General features: G+C 33.3%; 1 protein-coding gene across 1 annotated transcript in view; it reads right to left on the reverse strand.

Annotated features, from left to right (window-relative positions):
- LOC131848925 (transcription factor Ken 1) overlaps positions 1-4,514 on the reverse strand; it is a 31,519-nt gene extending 27,005 nt beyond the window's left edge. The window contains exon 1 of the mRNA XM_059198895.1: positions 4,388-4,514. The gene's annotated coding sequence lies outside the window, so the exon portion shown is untranslated. The remainder of the gene's footprint in view (positions 1-4,387) is intronic.
- Between the last annotated feature and the right edge of the window lie 11,271 nt (positions 4,515-15,785).

Here is a 15,785-nt window from a genome sequence, read left to right on the forward strand (position 1 = left end):
CACCTAATAATATTGGTCTAATGACCGGCAAAAATATTTGTTTAATTAAAACAAAAAATTATAAATAACTTAAAAACATATTGCTCGAATAAAAATAAAATACATTCATAATAAAAATAGAACATAAAAGAAATCGGTTACATAGTAAAATAACATTTAACTCGCTAGCGCGACTCGTTCCGTTTCCATAATGTAATAGCATTTCACTTTCATTTCCTTAATCTCATTGTCTAATGAATGCTCGGGTTGGATAACTTGCGAATTTCATCCAAAGATGTTATACGCATTACGTAAATTTAACAGATCAGCTGCTGTGAGAATCGTTTTAATTGCATCTCTGACTCTTAATTTAATTTCGTGTTTGTTATTGAAACTTTATTTTGTAAAGTGAGAGGTTCCCACATTTTGTTCATCTAACCTTTACTGAGTATCTTGCGTATAGTGAATCGTTTCGAAAAAAATATTGAAGGAACTTTCAAAACATGGATGGAAACATTGTGTAGTTTAAAATATTTAGAAAAAAACATATTCTTTATAAGTCTTTTGTATAAAGCTGTATTTATATATCAATGAGGGTAGTTCTATTTTATGATATATTATTTTAATTTTTTCATGAATAATATAGACTTTATGAATTTGTATAATTGTCACAAAAATTAGACTCAGCAGTGGTCATATCACATTCAAATTAATATGCGTGATGTGTTCAAAATTAATAACTATTATATTACGACGCTGTTAGGCGGCATATTATTAGACAAATTTATGTGTGAGGTATATAAAAAGAAACAATTATAACTGAGTTGTCTTTCCTGATTACGTCACATAGAAAAATAATCTTTGTCTGTTTTGTGTTTATTATTACTATCATTAAGTGCACATTTAAATTGCCAAATTGAATTTTCAGGGAACTCCATGCTCGCAAACATTAAAATTCCACTCTACTGACATACCTACTATTTGTTTTGTTTATACATGTATATAACAAAGGAAGAATCAAGAAATTGCTTATATATGATACACTGCTATTTACATTATACAGATGGTGTCATAGAGCAAGACTGTTTGATACCGACGCATTTTCGCATGTATTGCAAAACAATAGACTATTCAGTGCTAAATGTCTATCAACTAGTACGCAGCGCTATTTAACATTAGATACTGACTGTATGAAAGTACCTAAAGGAATGACACATTTTATTGTTCTTAAATTAAAACTTTAAAAAGCCTTGATATAGTTACACTTAAATGAGTATAAATGAGAGTTCAGTTCCAACAAGTACCACAGATCTCATACTTTAAAATGAAATTTAATTAAATATCACGTCTATAACGGAGATTTATATAGTTTGATTAATAAAAATTAAAATGTTAGTAATGTATCTAATTTTTATGCTATTTTTTTCCGTTCTAAAAGCCGCAATATTTACTATCATGCTTTATTTTTTATAATCTGCTCTTAATTGAATATTTAACGTCTCGGACTGTTGTGCAATCTGCACTCTGATCTAAGTACTTGATAGACAGGATCTATTTTAATGCGATAGCTATCTATTTTTTCCGCATACTTTGCCAATCAAGTCAGGCGATAATAAATTTTTTACACAGATTAATCAACCTATTAAATTTAATAATAAAAACATTACATATTAATAGTATCAATAACTAATAACACAAAATCACGTTTTTACCAAATAAGGAATTTTTGTATTATTATTAGTATAATTACTACTGTTCTTCCACAGATTAATGATAGTCCAATTAACTTTATTTAGCATAGTTGTTAGTCATTAGTATTTACAGTTCTGAAAAAAATATACACGTCAGGTTTGACGACATGATATGAAATGTCTGATAAAATGTGACTAATTTAATGAACTGTATTAAAATAGGTCTTGGTATATGGAAAGGTTTTTTTAGTAAAAGCATGTGTGTTTTGCACGGGCGTGTTTTGTAGAAAGCAATGTTACAACTTCAACTCAGGCAAATTTAATTTTGGTTAGAATTTTCAGCAGCCAAGCCTCATTGTCTTCCTAACTATGCTTCTTCTAGTCATTTAGTTACTAAGTACTGTTGAAGAGTTTTACACTGTCAATAACGATTCAAGGTCTAACTATCTATTACATTGTAACATTTGATAGAAATTGTACGGAAATTGTAGAGTGTCAAATTTTTATTCTCATATTTTATCTCTAAGACTGATGATGGAAACCATGACGACAGAAATCGAATGTAAGGAAAAGAACAAAAATGAATAGTTTAAAGTAACTAAAATATTTTGCAATTAATCGTAATATTGATTACTGTAATTATTTAATCCCTGTATTATTTTAGGGCAATATACATTAATGACTAATATTCTGGATGTATTTAAAATATAAATACAATATTATAACATAAATTAATTAACGTGCAGGTGTCGAATTTGGAAATTTTAAAATGTCTGTCATGTAATATATTTAGCATAATAACATAAAAACAAAGACCCTGTCTAATAACTTAATAATCGATGTGCAATAATACTAGGTACTTAATACAGAATCTTAGAATATTTCACTTAGTTATGTGTATTTTCTTTGGAACAAGCTTTCTTTTTGCCACTCTCCGCAATGAGTGATAGTCTTATAAATCTTATAAATATTTATACGACATAACCCAGGTGTTCAGTTCGATTTTCTCCAAAAAAATACTTCGTATCCATTCATCTACGAAACAAGAGTGAAGTCACCGATATTGTTCGCTGTACTTACATAAACTTTCGCCTTAACATTTCTTCGAGTGAAAGTTCTTAACGTATGCATTGTACTTTTGTCACTGGCTAATCGCTATCTTTATCATAAATCTTTGTCCTGACATTTAGCGACACACCCACTAACTTCGTAATGAAAGTTTCAAACTGCAGATACTTGTGTAATCGCATGATGGATGTCTGTTATCTTGATAAAACTTTGACTTGTGCAAAGATAAAGAGACGGAAAAAAGTACAGGTTGATTTCACATGTTGAAATGTGGGTGTATGTGGCAATCTTCTTTGTATTATTTAGACTGTCTCTCATTATTTATATATTAAACCCCAATTTCAGATATTTAGAGGCTTTAGACAAAAATAGAGTGTATCATACTTTAATAAAGGGCAGAATTGATTTCAATACAGATTTTATTACATAAAAACTAATTAATGAGAGATTATGTTTAAAAGGGATGGTTTAAATTATTTGTAAAACTATGAACGTTAGGAAAGATGTTGTTTTTAAATCGTTACTTATTATTTCTTATATAAATTTATATCTATATGTTAGGATTGTGAAGGACTATACTATTCGTAGACCTTTTTATTGTGTAGATTGTTTTTAATAAACGTCTGTAATGGATATTTTTATTGAGATTGCTTCAATTTACGAATCAAAACGCTGGATTGGTCTAATAAAATTCTTTAGTTGGCAACAATTATATCATCGATACGATATCGTGTGCTATTTTGATTTGTTTCGGCTATCTTAATTACGCATATTAATGCTATTGCTCGCGTGAAAGTGTTTTTCGAGCGAGCAATTGAAACACGGCGTTATGCATCCGCATCTACCGTCATTGGATCCGTCACGATCGACCGTGGCTGCCATTTATTAATAATAAACGAAAATTCGTTATTTAACTAGCCTTGGGCCATGTTCCTTTCAGTTGTACTTAATGATGACAGTTGCTTGAAACGTGCTGCTTGTAATGGCTTCAACTCAATGACCGTATAGCTGTGGTCACGGAGTCTGCAAGGTTTCCAAGTAAAGTTGTGAACGGCTCGACAATGAAACAGTTTAGGGCGTTAATGTCAACTATAACATTTTATTATGACATGGAATCAGTACATAATAGAAATCATAATTTGAACAATACGATTTCATCATCCCAACGAAATTTCTTATCGAATGGATATCTATCAAATAACTTTCGAAAGAAAATTCGACATGCCGAAGGTTTTGTAACAGTCATTGAAAGCGCGGCTCGGTGAGTGAGCCTCGATGCAGACGTCGAAAGTGAGACCGAGAGGTTGCGCAGGCGTTACGAAGTTTTTATTGTCGGCCGCGCGCGAAATCACTTGAAAGTTGTATTGTCCTTGGATATTTCACTTCTTTATTTATTGCGTTTCCGACACTCGAGCCGAAGTTCTCTCGCCGGTGACGGCAATTTTACTCTTTGTGTAAGACGCTGATATTTGATCACATTCGCTGCGATTCCTGATGACCAAATTTCCACAGGAAAATGTTGTTTCATCGTTTTTGAGTGACTAATTCGTTCTTATTAGATGCCATTTACATAATACTCCACGAATTTTTCCTGAACCTAGTGCTATAAGTAAAAATGAACAAAACATAGAGTCACTATTATATCTTACCAAGAGACAAGGTTAGAAGAGAATCCGTCACTATCACCAGGACAATCCAGGGTGTGTGTGCACGCAGTGGCACACGCTGCGGCTTCCCGGCGCTTGCGCCACTTCCCCGCTTGCGACACGCTTCCTCCGGGAGAGTGCGAGGCCGCGCGCGAGTTCCGCGCGCTAGTTGCACAACGTTATCGGCGACCCGGTTTCGACTTTCGCCGCGAACACTTAAACTCAATCCTGGGATGCACTGTAATAGCACTGTAATCCGGGCACAGTCACAGGCGCGGGTGTTTTGCTTTCAGAGCGCGTTTGGGCATCGGCGCGACGGCGCTGCGGGCCGGGCGCCGGGCGAGTGGCGCGCGCGGCCGCGGCGCCGTCGTCGGTTGCGCCACACTGGAAAGTAAAAGTGAGCGGCGGGCGCGGGGCGCAGCGGCACATTTCTCCCACTTTCGCTGCGGTGATTCATTCCACGCTCCTCGCCAAGGTCGCATCCCGCCACTCCCGCGCATGCTGATCCGAGCCCCGCAATCTTCCCGCGGCTGACGCGTCGCGACGCCCCGCCGCCGCCGCGTGCGTTGAATCTGCACGAATCCGTAACGTAGCCTTATTGCGTAGTTTCTGCAGTCACTTATTTTTTAATGTCATGTTTCCACAATCGATTTACCTAACTAATTTGAAACGATAGCAATCGATAATGATCAATAATAAATGATAAATACCAACTTTCTTTAAAGTGAAAATATTTGTGATAGGTAATTGCTTATTTGCTAATGTTTTAGCAGGTTGTAAGTGAAACAAATTTTTTAAATTAGGACAAATAATCATTAACGCAAATAACAAGTTTCTAGTGAAAGAACGATTGTAGTTTCACTTGTCGATTAATTATTTAATTAAAAAAGTAGGTGCACATCTGTGCGCCCGACAGTGAATTGTAGGATCATAAATTCTTAGTTGATTAAATAGGGTGTAGATAAATAAATACGCGAAATGTCAAAGAACTAGCTAGCTAGCTTTGGTATCGCCACTGTTCATCAAGAGCGGTACCTATTATATCAACAATGGTCTAAATGAACATGATCAGAATTGCAACTAGTACTACCATTGTATAGAAAGTAATGTCGTGTTGACCAAAGTGAACCTTATTTTCAGCACAATATGGCGAAACTAAAAGGCATGCTTATGTCATGTCCATTCATGTGTTTACCCACCATTTTTCTTTGTTGCCTATCACACTGATTTAGTTGATAAATTAAGAAATGTTGGATGACATAGTTGAAAGTAGGTTGACAATCTGCTCTGAAAAAACATTTTAGTATTTCGTATTAGAGTTTGAACCATCTAGTCACAAACTGAGCGGAGGTTGTTTTGTCTAGGTAGTAGGTAGGTAGGACTAATATATACTAATCTAATGTGCATACCTAAATATATATTTTTGTAATATAATGTCACTCATTGTGGACCCTCCCCCCTCCCCTTAACGTCTGACGTAATCTATGTATGGTCCCCTAACAACAATGTAAGCTATAATGATATTCCGCAGTAGGAAGATTAGTTTACAACATTGAGTGTTACACAACTCGGTGAAGAAAAGCAAGTGCTTGGGTTAGGTCGTACTCGTGGGTCGTAGAAAGTATGCATTCACTTTCATTTCGACTGCTTTTTAAGTTAAATAAGCAAATTTCGGACTTGAATACTTTCTCAACTATGCACATGTTTGTGACTGCAAATGTTTTATCAATCGCAATCTTAGACTCACGTAAATTGTCTTAATGTTCTTATTTAAATAATTGGAATGGCAATCAACCTGGTCGACAACTACATGATGGTAAAAGATCATCGTGGTGACACCTACACACTCTCTGGAATGACAACTCATATGCCATTCCAGAGAACCAAGATGTCATACGTGCGTACATGTTAAGGAGGAGGAGTTGCTAACTCAATGGGTAACTGGTACCCCATCGCTATCTTCATGTCAGGTCGACTTCCACGGGAAGGAACGTGGTTATTTCCTCTGCGAATTTATCACAATAGTCTTTATGACGTGACATCATGCTCATCTTATCATCCTCCATTGTGCACCAGAGTATTCCGATAAAGCTGACGGATGCAACATTCCATTATTATCCACTAAAAGAATAACAATTTAATATGCATATTACATTCTACTAAAGATAGCTTGGACAGCGGTGAGGCGACATTGAAAGTAAGCATTGTATTACGTAACACTAGAAACGTCGGCTTGTGTATCGAATGTCGGTACGACGCACGTGGCCGACCCCACGCATGTGCATCCACTGGTTGACGATATGAATATTTTATTCGTTCTATTATACGATTGCCCGACATTGTTTAATAATTGGCTAGTCTATGTCGCAGCGTTCAGTGGCATTTAGGATAAATAGTTGATCCTATGTATGAATATAGAATAGCATGGTCATTTGTTTTCTTATCAGAATGGGACCCTTTTCATTAATTAGTATGGAATGGTACACCAGCTAGAGTTAACGATATACTGGCAGGGCACTATAGCATGATTGGTAGCATTGAATAAAGGTAATTAGAAAGTTATCATACGAAACAGATACTTTGATGAATGTATCGACATAAGTACATACTTATTTTATTTATATATTTAAAACTAACAAGCGACTCGTAATCTAGTGGTTTACGGACCTTACTTTATAGACTCCAAAGGTCATGTGTTCGACACATTTTTTTTTTCTTATTTAGTTTTTTCATTTATGTTCGTAGCATAGATTGTTTTTCCCAATTTTACTTGGCTTATTATCTTCTTTGGCTTAGAATGGACAATCCATTTAACAAATCTAGTAAATAATCTAACGTTCATATACTATTCTTTGTAGAAAAACATAACATACCTACTCGAAAATGGACCAATAGTTTAATTAGTGATAACCCTTAGCTTAATCAGTTTATCGGCGTCAACTCTCTCTCTAATGTAGGTTACCTAATTTCTTATAATTGGTCTTTGGATAACTCGTTAAGTGGGTAAATGTTCCAACTAATCTTAATTACATCTTTATTAACGTCTAGCTATTCCTGTCCACTTCGCTTGCTATACTTATATTAAATATGGTCAACAATGAGACCAGCAGAATCATATACAATTCCCTCTCAACTAAAAAGGGTTGGATATGCATTCTTTTTACTATTATTATATCTTTATGTGGAATAAAAATCAAAATAACACGGCTATTATAAAGCGACATTACCTCTCAAAAAACGTCGTGTAGTCTGGTCCAGACTGAACGTGTAATATTGGTATAAATAGGTACTAAACGTAGAAAGTTATGAGTAAATAAAAATGGTATTGAGATCTTTTTCCATTCCGAATATATGTTTTGTTCTTGATGCTGCACTTGTTCTGCACATCAGCAACTTCGCAGAACTTTTGGTTAGAGTAGTAGTTGGTGTCGTTTCGGATCTTATCTCTAGTGGTGTCATGAAACTAAAATAGTATCCCTCAGATAGGAGTGTGGCCTCTCCACAAATTCTACGGATTTGCAGTGGCATTCGCCCCTATTTTTACACGGTGAAGCTATAAAGGCCAATATTATAGAAATAGTAAAAAATCTTTTTATAGATTTACATTTCTTTATTATTATATACTTTTTTATACTACGTAGGCAAACAAGGCGCATTTGATGGTAAACGGTTACCGTAGTCTATGGACATGAAACACCAGTGGAGTCATATGCGCGTTGCCGACCCTTAAGAAACTATAATTTACCATGTCTTTAAAACACCATGTTGTAGTTTATTACTCTTTTGGAAAAATTCCATGTCATGAGTCTCTCGAGAAAACCTCGGCATGTATTTGTTTCCACAATCTAAGTGTACGCGGAAGGAGGAAGGGAGGAGGAAGCTTTTCTAAAACAGCACTGTTTGAGACCACTTGAGTTCCAGAATGTGGGGTTGAAATCCCTGTCGATGGCGAGCAGGATGGTAAAAGGTAGCTGTGGATATTATGTCAAACAATTACTTGCTTTGACTTAACATTGTTGTATAAAATAGATAAATTAATTGTATACTGAAGTAACGAAATAACAACTTATAGAAATATTTATTTGCGAATAGAAATAATATTCTACATCCATGTGTTATTACTGTGTCGGTGTAATTTTTTAGGTGGTAGTTAAAGAAATTTCTACGACACATAAAATTTTCTATTACGACAAAGTACAAATGCGTTCACATATCGTAACACGTGACGGTACTAATGTTATTTATATATTTATGTAAACATCAATGCCGTCAAAACACGAAATTCTGTCCGAGGGGCGAATAACAAATTTTCTATTCAAATACAATAATGAAATATTCAATAGCAATGTTGTGAAAACTGCTTCCAAGGTGAAATATTGATGTATTTGACATTGATTCCCGCTACGGTTCTATATATTTACAGAGTACGACCTATTTTTCATTTTCTTCATATATGAGATTTTTATGCGTGTTCTGTTTTTTTTAAGTTGTAGGTTTTGTAATTATTTCACAAGTATCATGTATAAATCGAAGATAGTTTTGGTTGCACTTATATGTTATAAATTATATGTCATTGTTTTAGTTACAATAATAAATTAAAACACTATTTAAAACAGAACCCATTTCTTCTCAAACGAAGAAGTTACTAGAAGAATTATTGTACTTACAACTATACAGAGTAGTAATATTTATTACAAGTTAAATTATTTTTCAGTTACAATATTTCATAGGTTAAAGATGCTTTTTCATAAACACAAACAACCAGTATACGGAAAATCGAGTAAAAATTATTGGAAATATAAGGGAAACCAAATTAGATATAATATATCAATATGTGTATAACCAACGAGGCGGGTGGTCCCTTATTGGTAAGTGGTCACAGTCACACATCACGAATACTTAGGCCATTCATCCCTAATAACTGCGATAAAAATAAAAATAGGAAGGATTTTATTTTTAGTTCGTAATGAAGAAACAGAAAACATACTTATTCGATTTTTAAAATTCATAGTAAGTTACATTAATAAACGTTGTTTTTTATTATTAATGGACAGAATGCAAGTGGTATTAAATTATTCAATTTATTTAGTGTAAAAATATAAATAATATCACGTACTCAGGTGTATGCTTTACAAAGTCGTGGTACTTCTGTTTCACCAATTTTTTTATGGATAATAATGGTATGGTTCATCCGCCTGTGCTAACGGTTTCCGCTGGCAGGTCCCCAGTGGAGGAGATGATAAGATGAGCATGAGGTCAAGCTAGTTAGCGTAACGTAACTTTACCAGGAACTTATCACGATAGTTTCCAGGTTCCGCGTGAACGTCAACCTGACTTGGTACATTGTAAGTTTAGTACATTGGGGTTGTCAGATTACTAAAAATCCCCTTTCCGCCCTGTCTCATCTATTTCAGCCGCCAAGCAGATTTGCTTTGAGCTATGTGTTTCAGTAAAAGGCTCAAGTATGGCAGTGAGGTTACAAGGTATAAAGGCGTGACCACTTACGCCGTGGGCAAAGCATAAGGAGTACCAACGGACTTCTCGTGATGACGTAGCGCGTCTCGTGGCGCTTTTCACGTAAACAGTCAGTGTGTCATTCCAATTATATAAAACGAGATGAATAAAAACGACAATATATTAAAAAAAATACAGTACGTGTGAATTATTATTTCGTCGAAGAATTATGTTGCCATAGTAATCACACGATAGCTAATAGACGCGCCCATACTCCATTTTTGTGCGATAAAAAAATATAGAACAAAGAAAACTGTGTCACAACCTTGATTGGCGCGTTGTTACAAAACTATTGATAACCCCGCCCGGGAATCAAACTAGCTATCACCCAGACGAGATTTGGATGTTGCGCAACCGGAAAACGTGATATATGAATGCGAAATGTTGAAATCGTTTTTATGTGTACATTGTAATATTCTATGTTTTGTAGAAATTTTTATAGTCATGTAATGTTAGTGTTTTTGTATTACTGCGTTTTTATAATAGATGATTAAGAATTATAATATAATATGTATAGTAAAACAAATAAAAAAAAATTAATTGAAATTGAAATTTGATTTGATTAATTGATGTGAAGCACCTTTCAAATAAAAACAATTATACTGTAACACAGGCTATCCTTACATATTCAGTTCTATCTCTTATGTAATTCTATTTACAAGATGTTTACTGTTCTAAAAGTTCCGTAAATATAAGAATGTAATGAATAAATAAAATATTGTTATTATAGTCATCTCATTTTCTCAGCCTTTGCTGGTTTTTACAATTTGTGGCGTATACCATACTTACGGGCCAAAACCAAGTACGTGCAGAGTGTGTATGCCTGTCTGCATGTTTGCGTGTGTGTGTGTGTGTGTGTACTTACTGTTATTATTATAATTATTAATTAAGAAACAATGTGTTTATGTTTTGATTATATTATTCATATATATATCTAAATCGATTAATATAGAAGCATGTTCAATAAAGAATGAGAACTTCATTTTTAAGTAGCTTAACAAAAACTGTCTTTGATAGTAGTACAAATAAAATTATGTTCTATAACATAAAATAATAAACGGTACAACATATTTTCTAACCAATTAAGGATTTATTACATTGGCAACTAGTTTCCTATTATAAAATGCCATACGCTCAATGTACTTACTGGTTCGTAGTCACGCGGAGCGATATGAACTTACAATATAACTAGGCGCTATCATTTACAAAGTTAATTAAGTACAATAATGTTAACAATAATACAAAGAGAACCACAATAAATTCCAATTGCCTTATGTGTAATGTTCATAAAGTTGAAAAGTAGTTAGAAATGCGCGATAAATGTCCGGGAAATGCAAACCAGATATTACTGGATCACGTTCATCTGAGTATGATCATCGCGCTGTGTGAGATGGCAACTGTGTAGTGAATAATGTAAATGTACTATGAATATATTTATTTATTTATGAAACATACAAATTTTACAAAGTTCCCGCACTAGGCGAACCTGTATCGCTGGAGTCCATAAAATAATTGCCAAATGTTAATAACTATTACAGATGAGCTAGTAGAGTAGATTTGACATATCATAAGAGCTTGCAGTAGACCTAGACGAATGAAGATATTTTAATTTGCTTTGATAAAAACATTCCAGATCAATAATATTACATTAAAATTTAATATACTACAACTATATATTTTTTTTTATTCCATAACCCATAAACTTCAAATAAATTTGTACACTGTTAACATTTGTATTGAGTTATTGTTATTGCTTACAGGTAATATTACTCAAAATTAGTTTAGTAGCATCATAGTCTAAATTTTGTAGTTATTGTTTTACCTTACGTTTAGCTCCAACTTATTATATATTAACATATTATAGAATTCGCAAAGCACATGAATATTTTTATATATTATAAGACGAACGGGAATTAATATGTGCTAAACAGTTTAGCAAAAATAGTCCCAACTAGCCTGGAATCATTTGTATATAGAAATACTTATATACATTTTTCTGTAAATATATACATAGAGAACAGAGGCCGACATAAACAATTATATTCATGTCTACAAACGTTTGTATTGTGCGGGAATCGAACTCGCGACCATTGGACGAAAGATAGTGTGCTAAACACATACACTACCGATGCCGATAAGGGACCCAACCTGTATATAGATAGAAATCAATCATCACTGAACTAAATTAAAAAGGCTTGTTACTTTGATATTGATTGATTTAAAAAAAGAAGGTTATCAGTTTTTCTGTACGGTTGTCTTTAAATTTTCCGCAATATAAGTTATATTTATTAAACAACTCAAAATAACAATATATATTATTAAATTATTCCTAACACCAGACTGTTGTATCTTCAATGTTCTATTAAATTTTTGACACGTTTGCCTTCTTTCTAAGCGGTCATTTGGGAATCTTATGTCCAGATTTTCTACATTTAAGACATGTAATAGGCCTCTTCTTTTTCTTGTTAAGTGTGCGATACGGCGACCTATTCTTGAATTATACGCTAGTCGCTAAAGCATCCTGCCAATAAGCTTTCGAAAGCGAACAGTGAGACAACACAGACAGACATATTAATCAAATCAATCAATAAATATAATTTATTAGTAATATATTAAAGTTTTGTTTCATTCTGTAAATATTTAATTTCAAATTTATAAAAATTAATACCTTATGAAAAATATAAACACATAATTAGGTATTTAAAAATTAATTTAAGGAGTAGAAACATTTGTGTAGTCGCCAATTATTTAATTTATTAGTAAATTGTCTTCGTAAAAACTCTATTACATTGTCACCTGGCGATATATTAAAACCTCATATACATAATATAACCACATAGCCATTTTTAGTTAATTCATTTATTAGTTTGAAATATTTATTCTAATCTAAATCTAATGAAAACTTATTTAGAGGATAGGGTGCAAACTGTAGATATTGATGGTGTAAAGTCTAAGGGAACGAATATTAAAATGGGCGTTCCCCAAGATTCAATCTTAGGCCCATTTCTCTTCTTAATTTATATAAATGACCTTCCCTACATGGTAGAGAAAGTTGCAGATATAGTGTTATTTGCGGATGTTACTTCATTAGTGTTTAAAATGGGTCGCCAAAGTAATCAATTAGACGATGTAAATTATACTATCTCTGCTATATTAAATTGGTTCACATGGAATAACCTATTATTCAATTCCAACAAAACTAAGTGTATTAAATTCACGCTTCCTAATGCAAGACAAATAAATACGCAGCTATTGCTTAATGATGAAATAATAAATTTTGTTAATGATACAGTTTTTTTAGGAGTAACAGTGGACTCGAAGTTACAATGGGGGCCCATATGGGGGCATATTTCAAAATTAGCCAGTAGACTCAGTTCTGCTGCTTATGCAATTAGAAGAATAAGGCAATTAACAGACGTGGCGAAGGCAAAACTTGTATATTTTAGTTTTTTTCATAGCATTATGTCATATGGCATACTGCTGTGGGGTAAAGCTGCCGATGAAAATACTACATTTATTTTACAAAAGAGACCCATAAGTTACTTTTATGGTATGGGTTCGAGAGAGTCATTATGTCAATGCTTTAAAGAATCAAATATCCTCACCGTTGCTTCACAGTACATTTATGAAAATATTATGTATACAAGGAAAAACTTAGATAGTTTCAAAAAACTTAAGGACTGTTCAAGTAGAAACTTACGTAATAAAAATATGCTAATTTTACCTAAATTTCGTCTACATAAAGTTATTTATTTATTTATAAACTCTTTATTGCACCAATAGAATTAATACATAAGAATTATACAGAAAAGAGATATGGAAGTACAAAAGGCGGTCTTATCGCAAGAAGCAATGTAGAAGCAAAGTTGGTAATTAATTTTATGGTAATTGAGTAAGATATTACCTATAATAAATTGCCAGAATCTACTATAAATCTGACAGAGAGGCAATTCAAAATTTATATTAAACATTATGTTTTATAAAAAATATTAAACATTATATTTAAATATTATATAAAAAAGCCTATTATAGGATAGATGAATTCATAGCAATATCTAGCAAGAATAAGTTTTTTAGCGAACAACGTTATAATTTCTTTTTCATACTGCTTTCTTGAAATATGATCGCGTAGCGACTTTTGAATTAATTGCCGCTTGTATCCTTATGTAAAGTGCGAATACTGTAACTACCATATGATAAATTTATGTAGTTATGACGAGGTCGAGTGGAATGAGTAGTCATCATCATCTGCTTCATCCTTATCCCATTTATTTGGGGTCGGCGTAATATGTTTTTCGCTTCCATTCATCCCTGTTCGCAGTCATCGCGTCATTTACTTCCTTTCTTACCATATCATCTTTCACACAGTCCATCCATCTCTTTTTTGGCCTTCCTCTGCCCTTATAACCATCCACATTCATTTGTAACATCTTTCTTAAAATATTATCCTCGTTCCTACGCATTACATGTCCATACCATGATAGACGATTACTCTTCAACCTCTCTGACACCGGTGCCACTTTCATACTTCCTCTAATGTATTCATTCTTTATCTTATCCATTCTTGTCACACCACACATCCACCTCAACATTCTCATTTCAGTTGCATGCAGTCGTCTTTCATCCGTCGCCTTTACGGAATCGAATCGAGTGGAATGAGTAGTCATGCTCACTAAAATGTCCAGACTACGACATTGATAAAATATTAAGTCTTATTGTGTCGTTTTATATTTATCACTAAATTTAAATTGTGTTTTTATATTTGCTGGTTGGTAGTTTGTATTCACACGTTTTGACTTATAAAATGTGAACTTACAAGGATTATTTAAAAGAGCAACACACAAGTTTCTTGCTTTTTCATCTTTGTTGAGACAGCTTTCCAAATGAGCGGTAGATTTAAAAAAAAATTGTTGTCTATTCAACAGTGATTAAACTAAGTTTATTTGAATAAATGATTTTCTATTCTATTCTATTCTATTAATTTTTATTTATTTACTTATATTTGCAAACCGGCCTGTGCACAACAAAAATCTGAAGATTTTGCTAAGCTGAATTGGATACGCTGCTACACAACCTGTGGTTGTAGCTCACTGATGCATATACGAAATATCTGTTTTGTAGAGATTACACTCTGTCCTGAGGAGATAAAAACCATCGCTTCTAGGAATATCCTTCAATTCTTGTCCCTGACTCCCCAATAAAAGAAAAAATATCAAAGGTATATATATATATAGGTAGCTCTATCAGTATTACACGATAGGTGTATGTGCTTTGATTTTTCCCGAAAAATGTATGCCAGTACTAGGTATAATTTTTTCGAAAAAGTCAAAATGACTCCACTATTTATGAAAGTAGACAAAGTGTTCGTGACTTAAGGCATTGACTGATCATGTAATAGGTGCCGAAAGATAGTATGTTTTGGGTGTTTCTGATGACCATGAATATGGTGTAATATGTCTGTAAAGTTATAGATAAAGTAACGATAGCTTATCTGTCAGGTTACATAAGTGTAAGAACACTTGGTTCTGTTAATTTACTCGGTATTACGTAACTGGAAAGCTAGTCTCAAATGGAACTTAGTGAGCAACGTATTGAGTTGGTGTATAATATTACCTTTTACCCGTATCTTTGTCTGCATATTTTTTATCCCCTATTTGATTCTTAAGTAATAAATAGATAGGCAGACATTTTTTTTTTCAAATTCAAATTAATCTTTATTCTTATTACAGACTCTTATGATATGAATATATGATATCGAGATGAGAAGAACTGACAAGAAACTCAGCTCGTATTTTTTTCAAATAATAGTGGAACATGTTTATAATAAATATAGTTTTTAAAATTCAAATTTGGGAGATTATCTATAGAACTATTCTTGTCACAGTAT

Source organism: Achroia grisella, unplaced genomic scaffold (assembly GCF_030625045.1).
Source record: "Achroia grisella isolate CSIRO2021 unplaced genomic scaffold, CSIRO_AGI_Agris_v1 utg1096, whole genome shotgun sequence".
Classification (NCBI taxonomy): Eukaryota; Metazoa; Arthropoda; class Insecta; order Lepidoptera; family Pyralidae; genus Achroia; species Achroia grisella.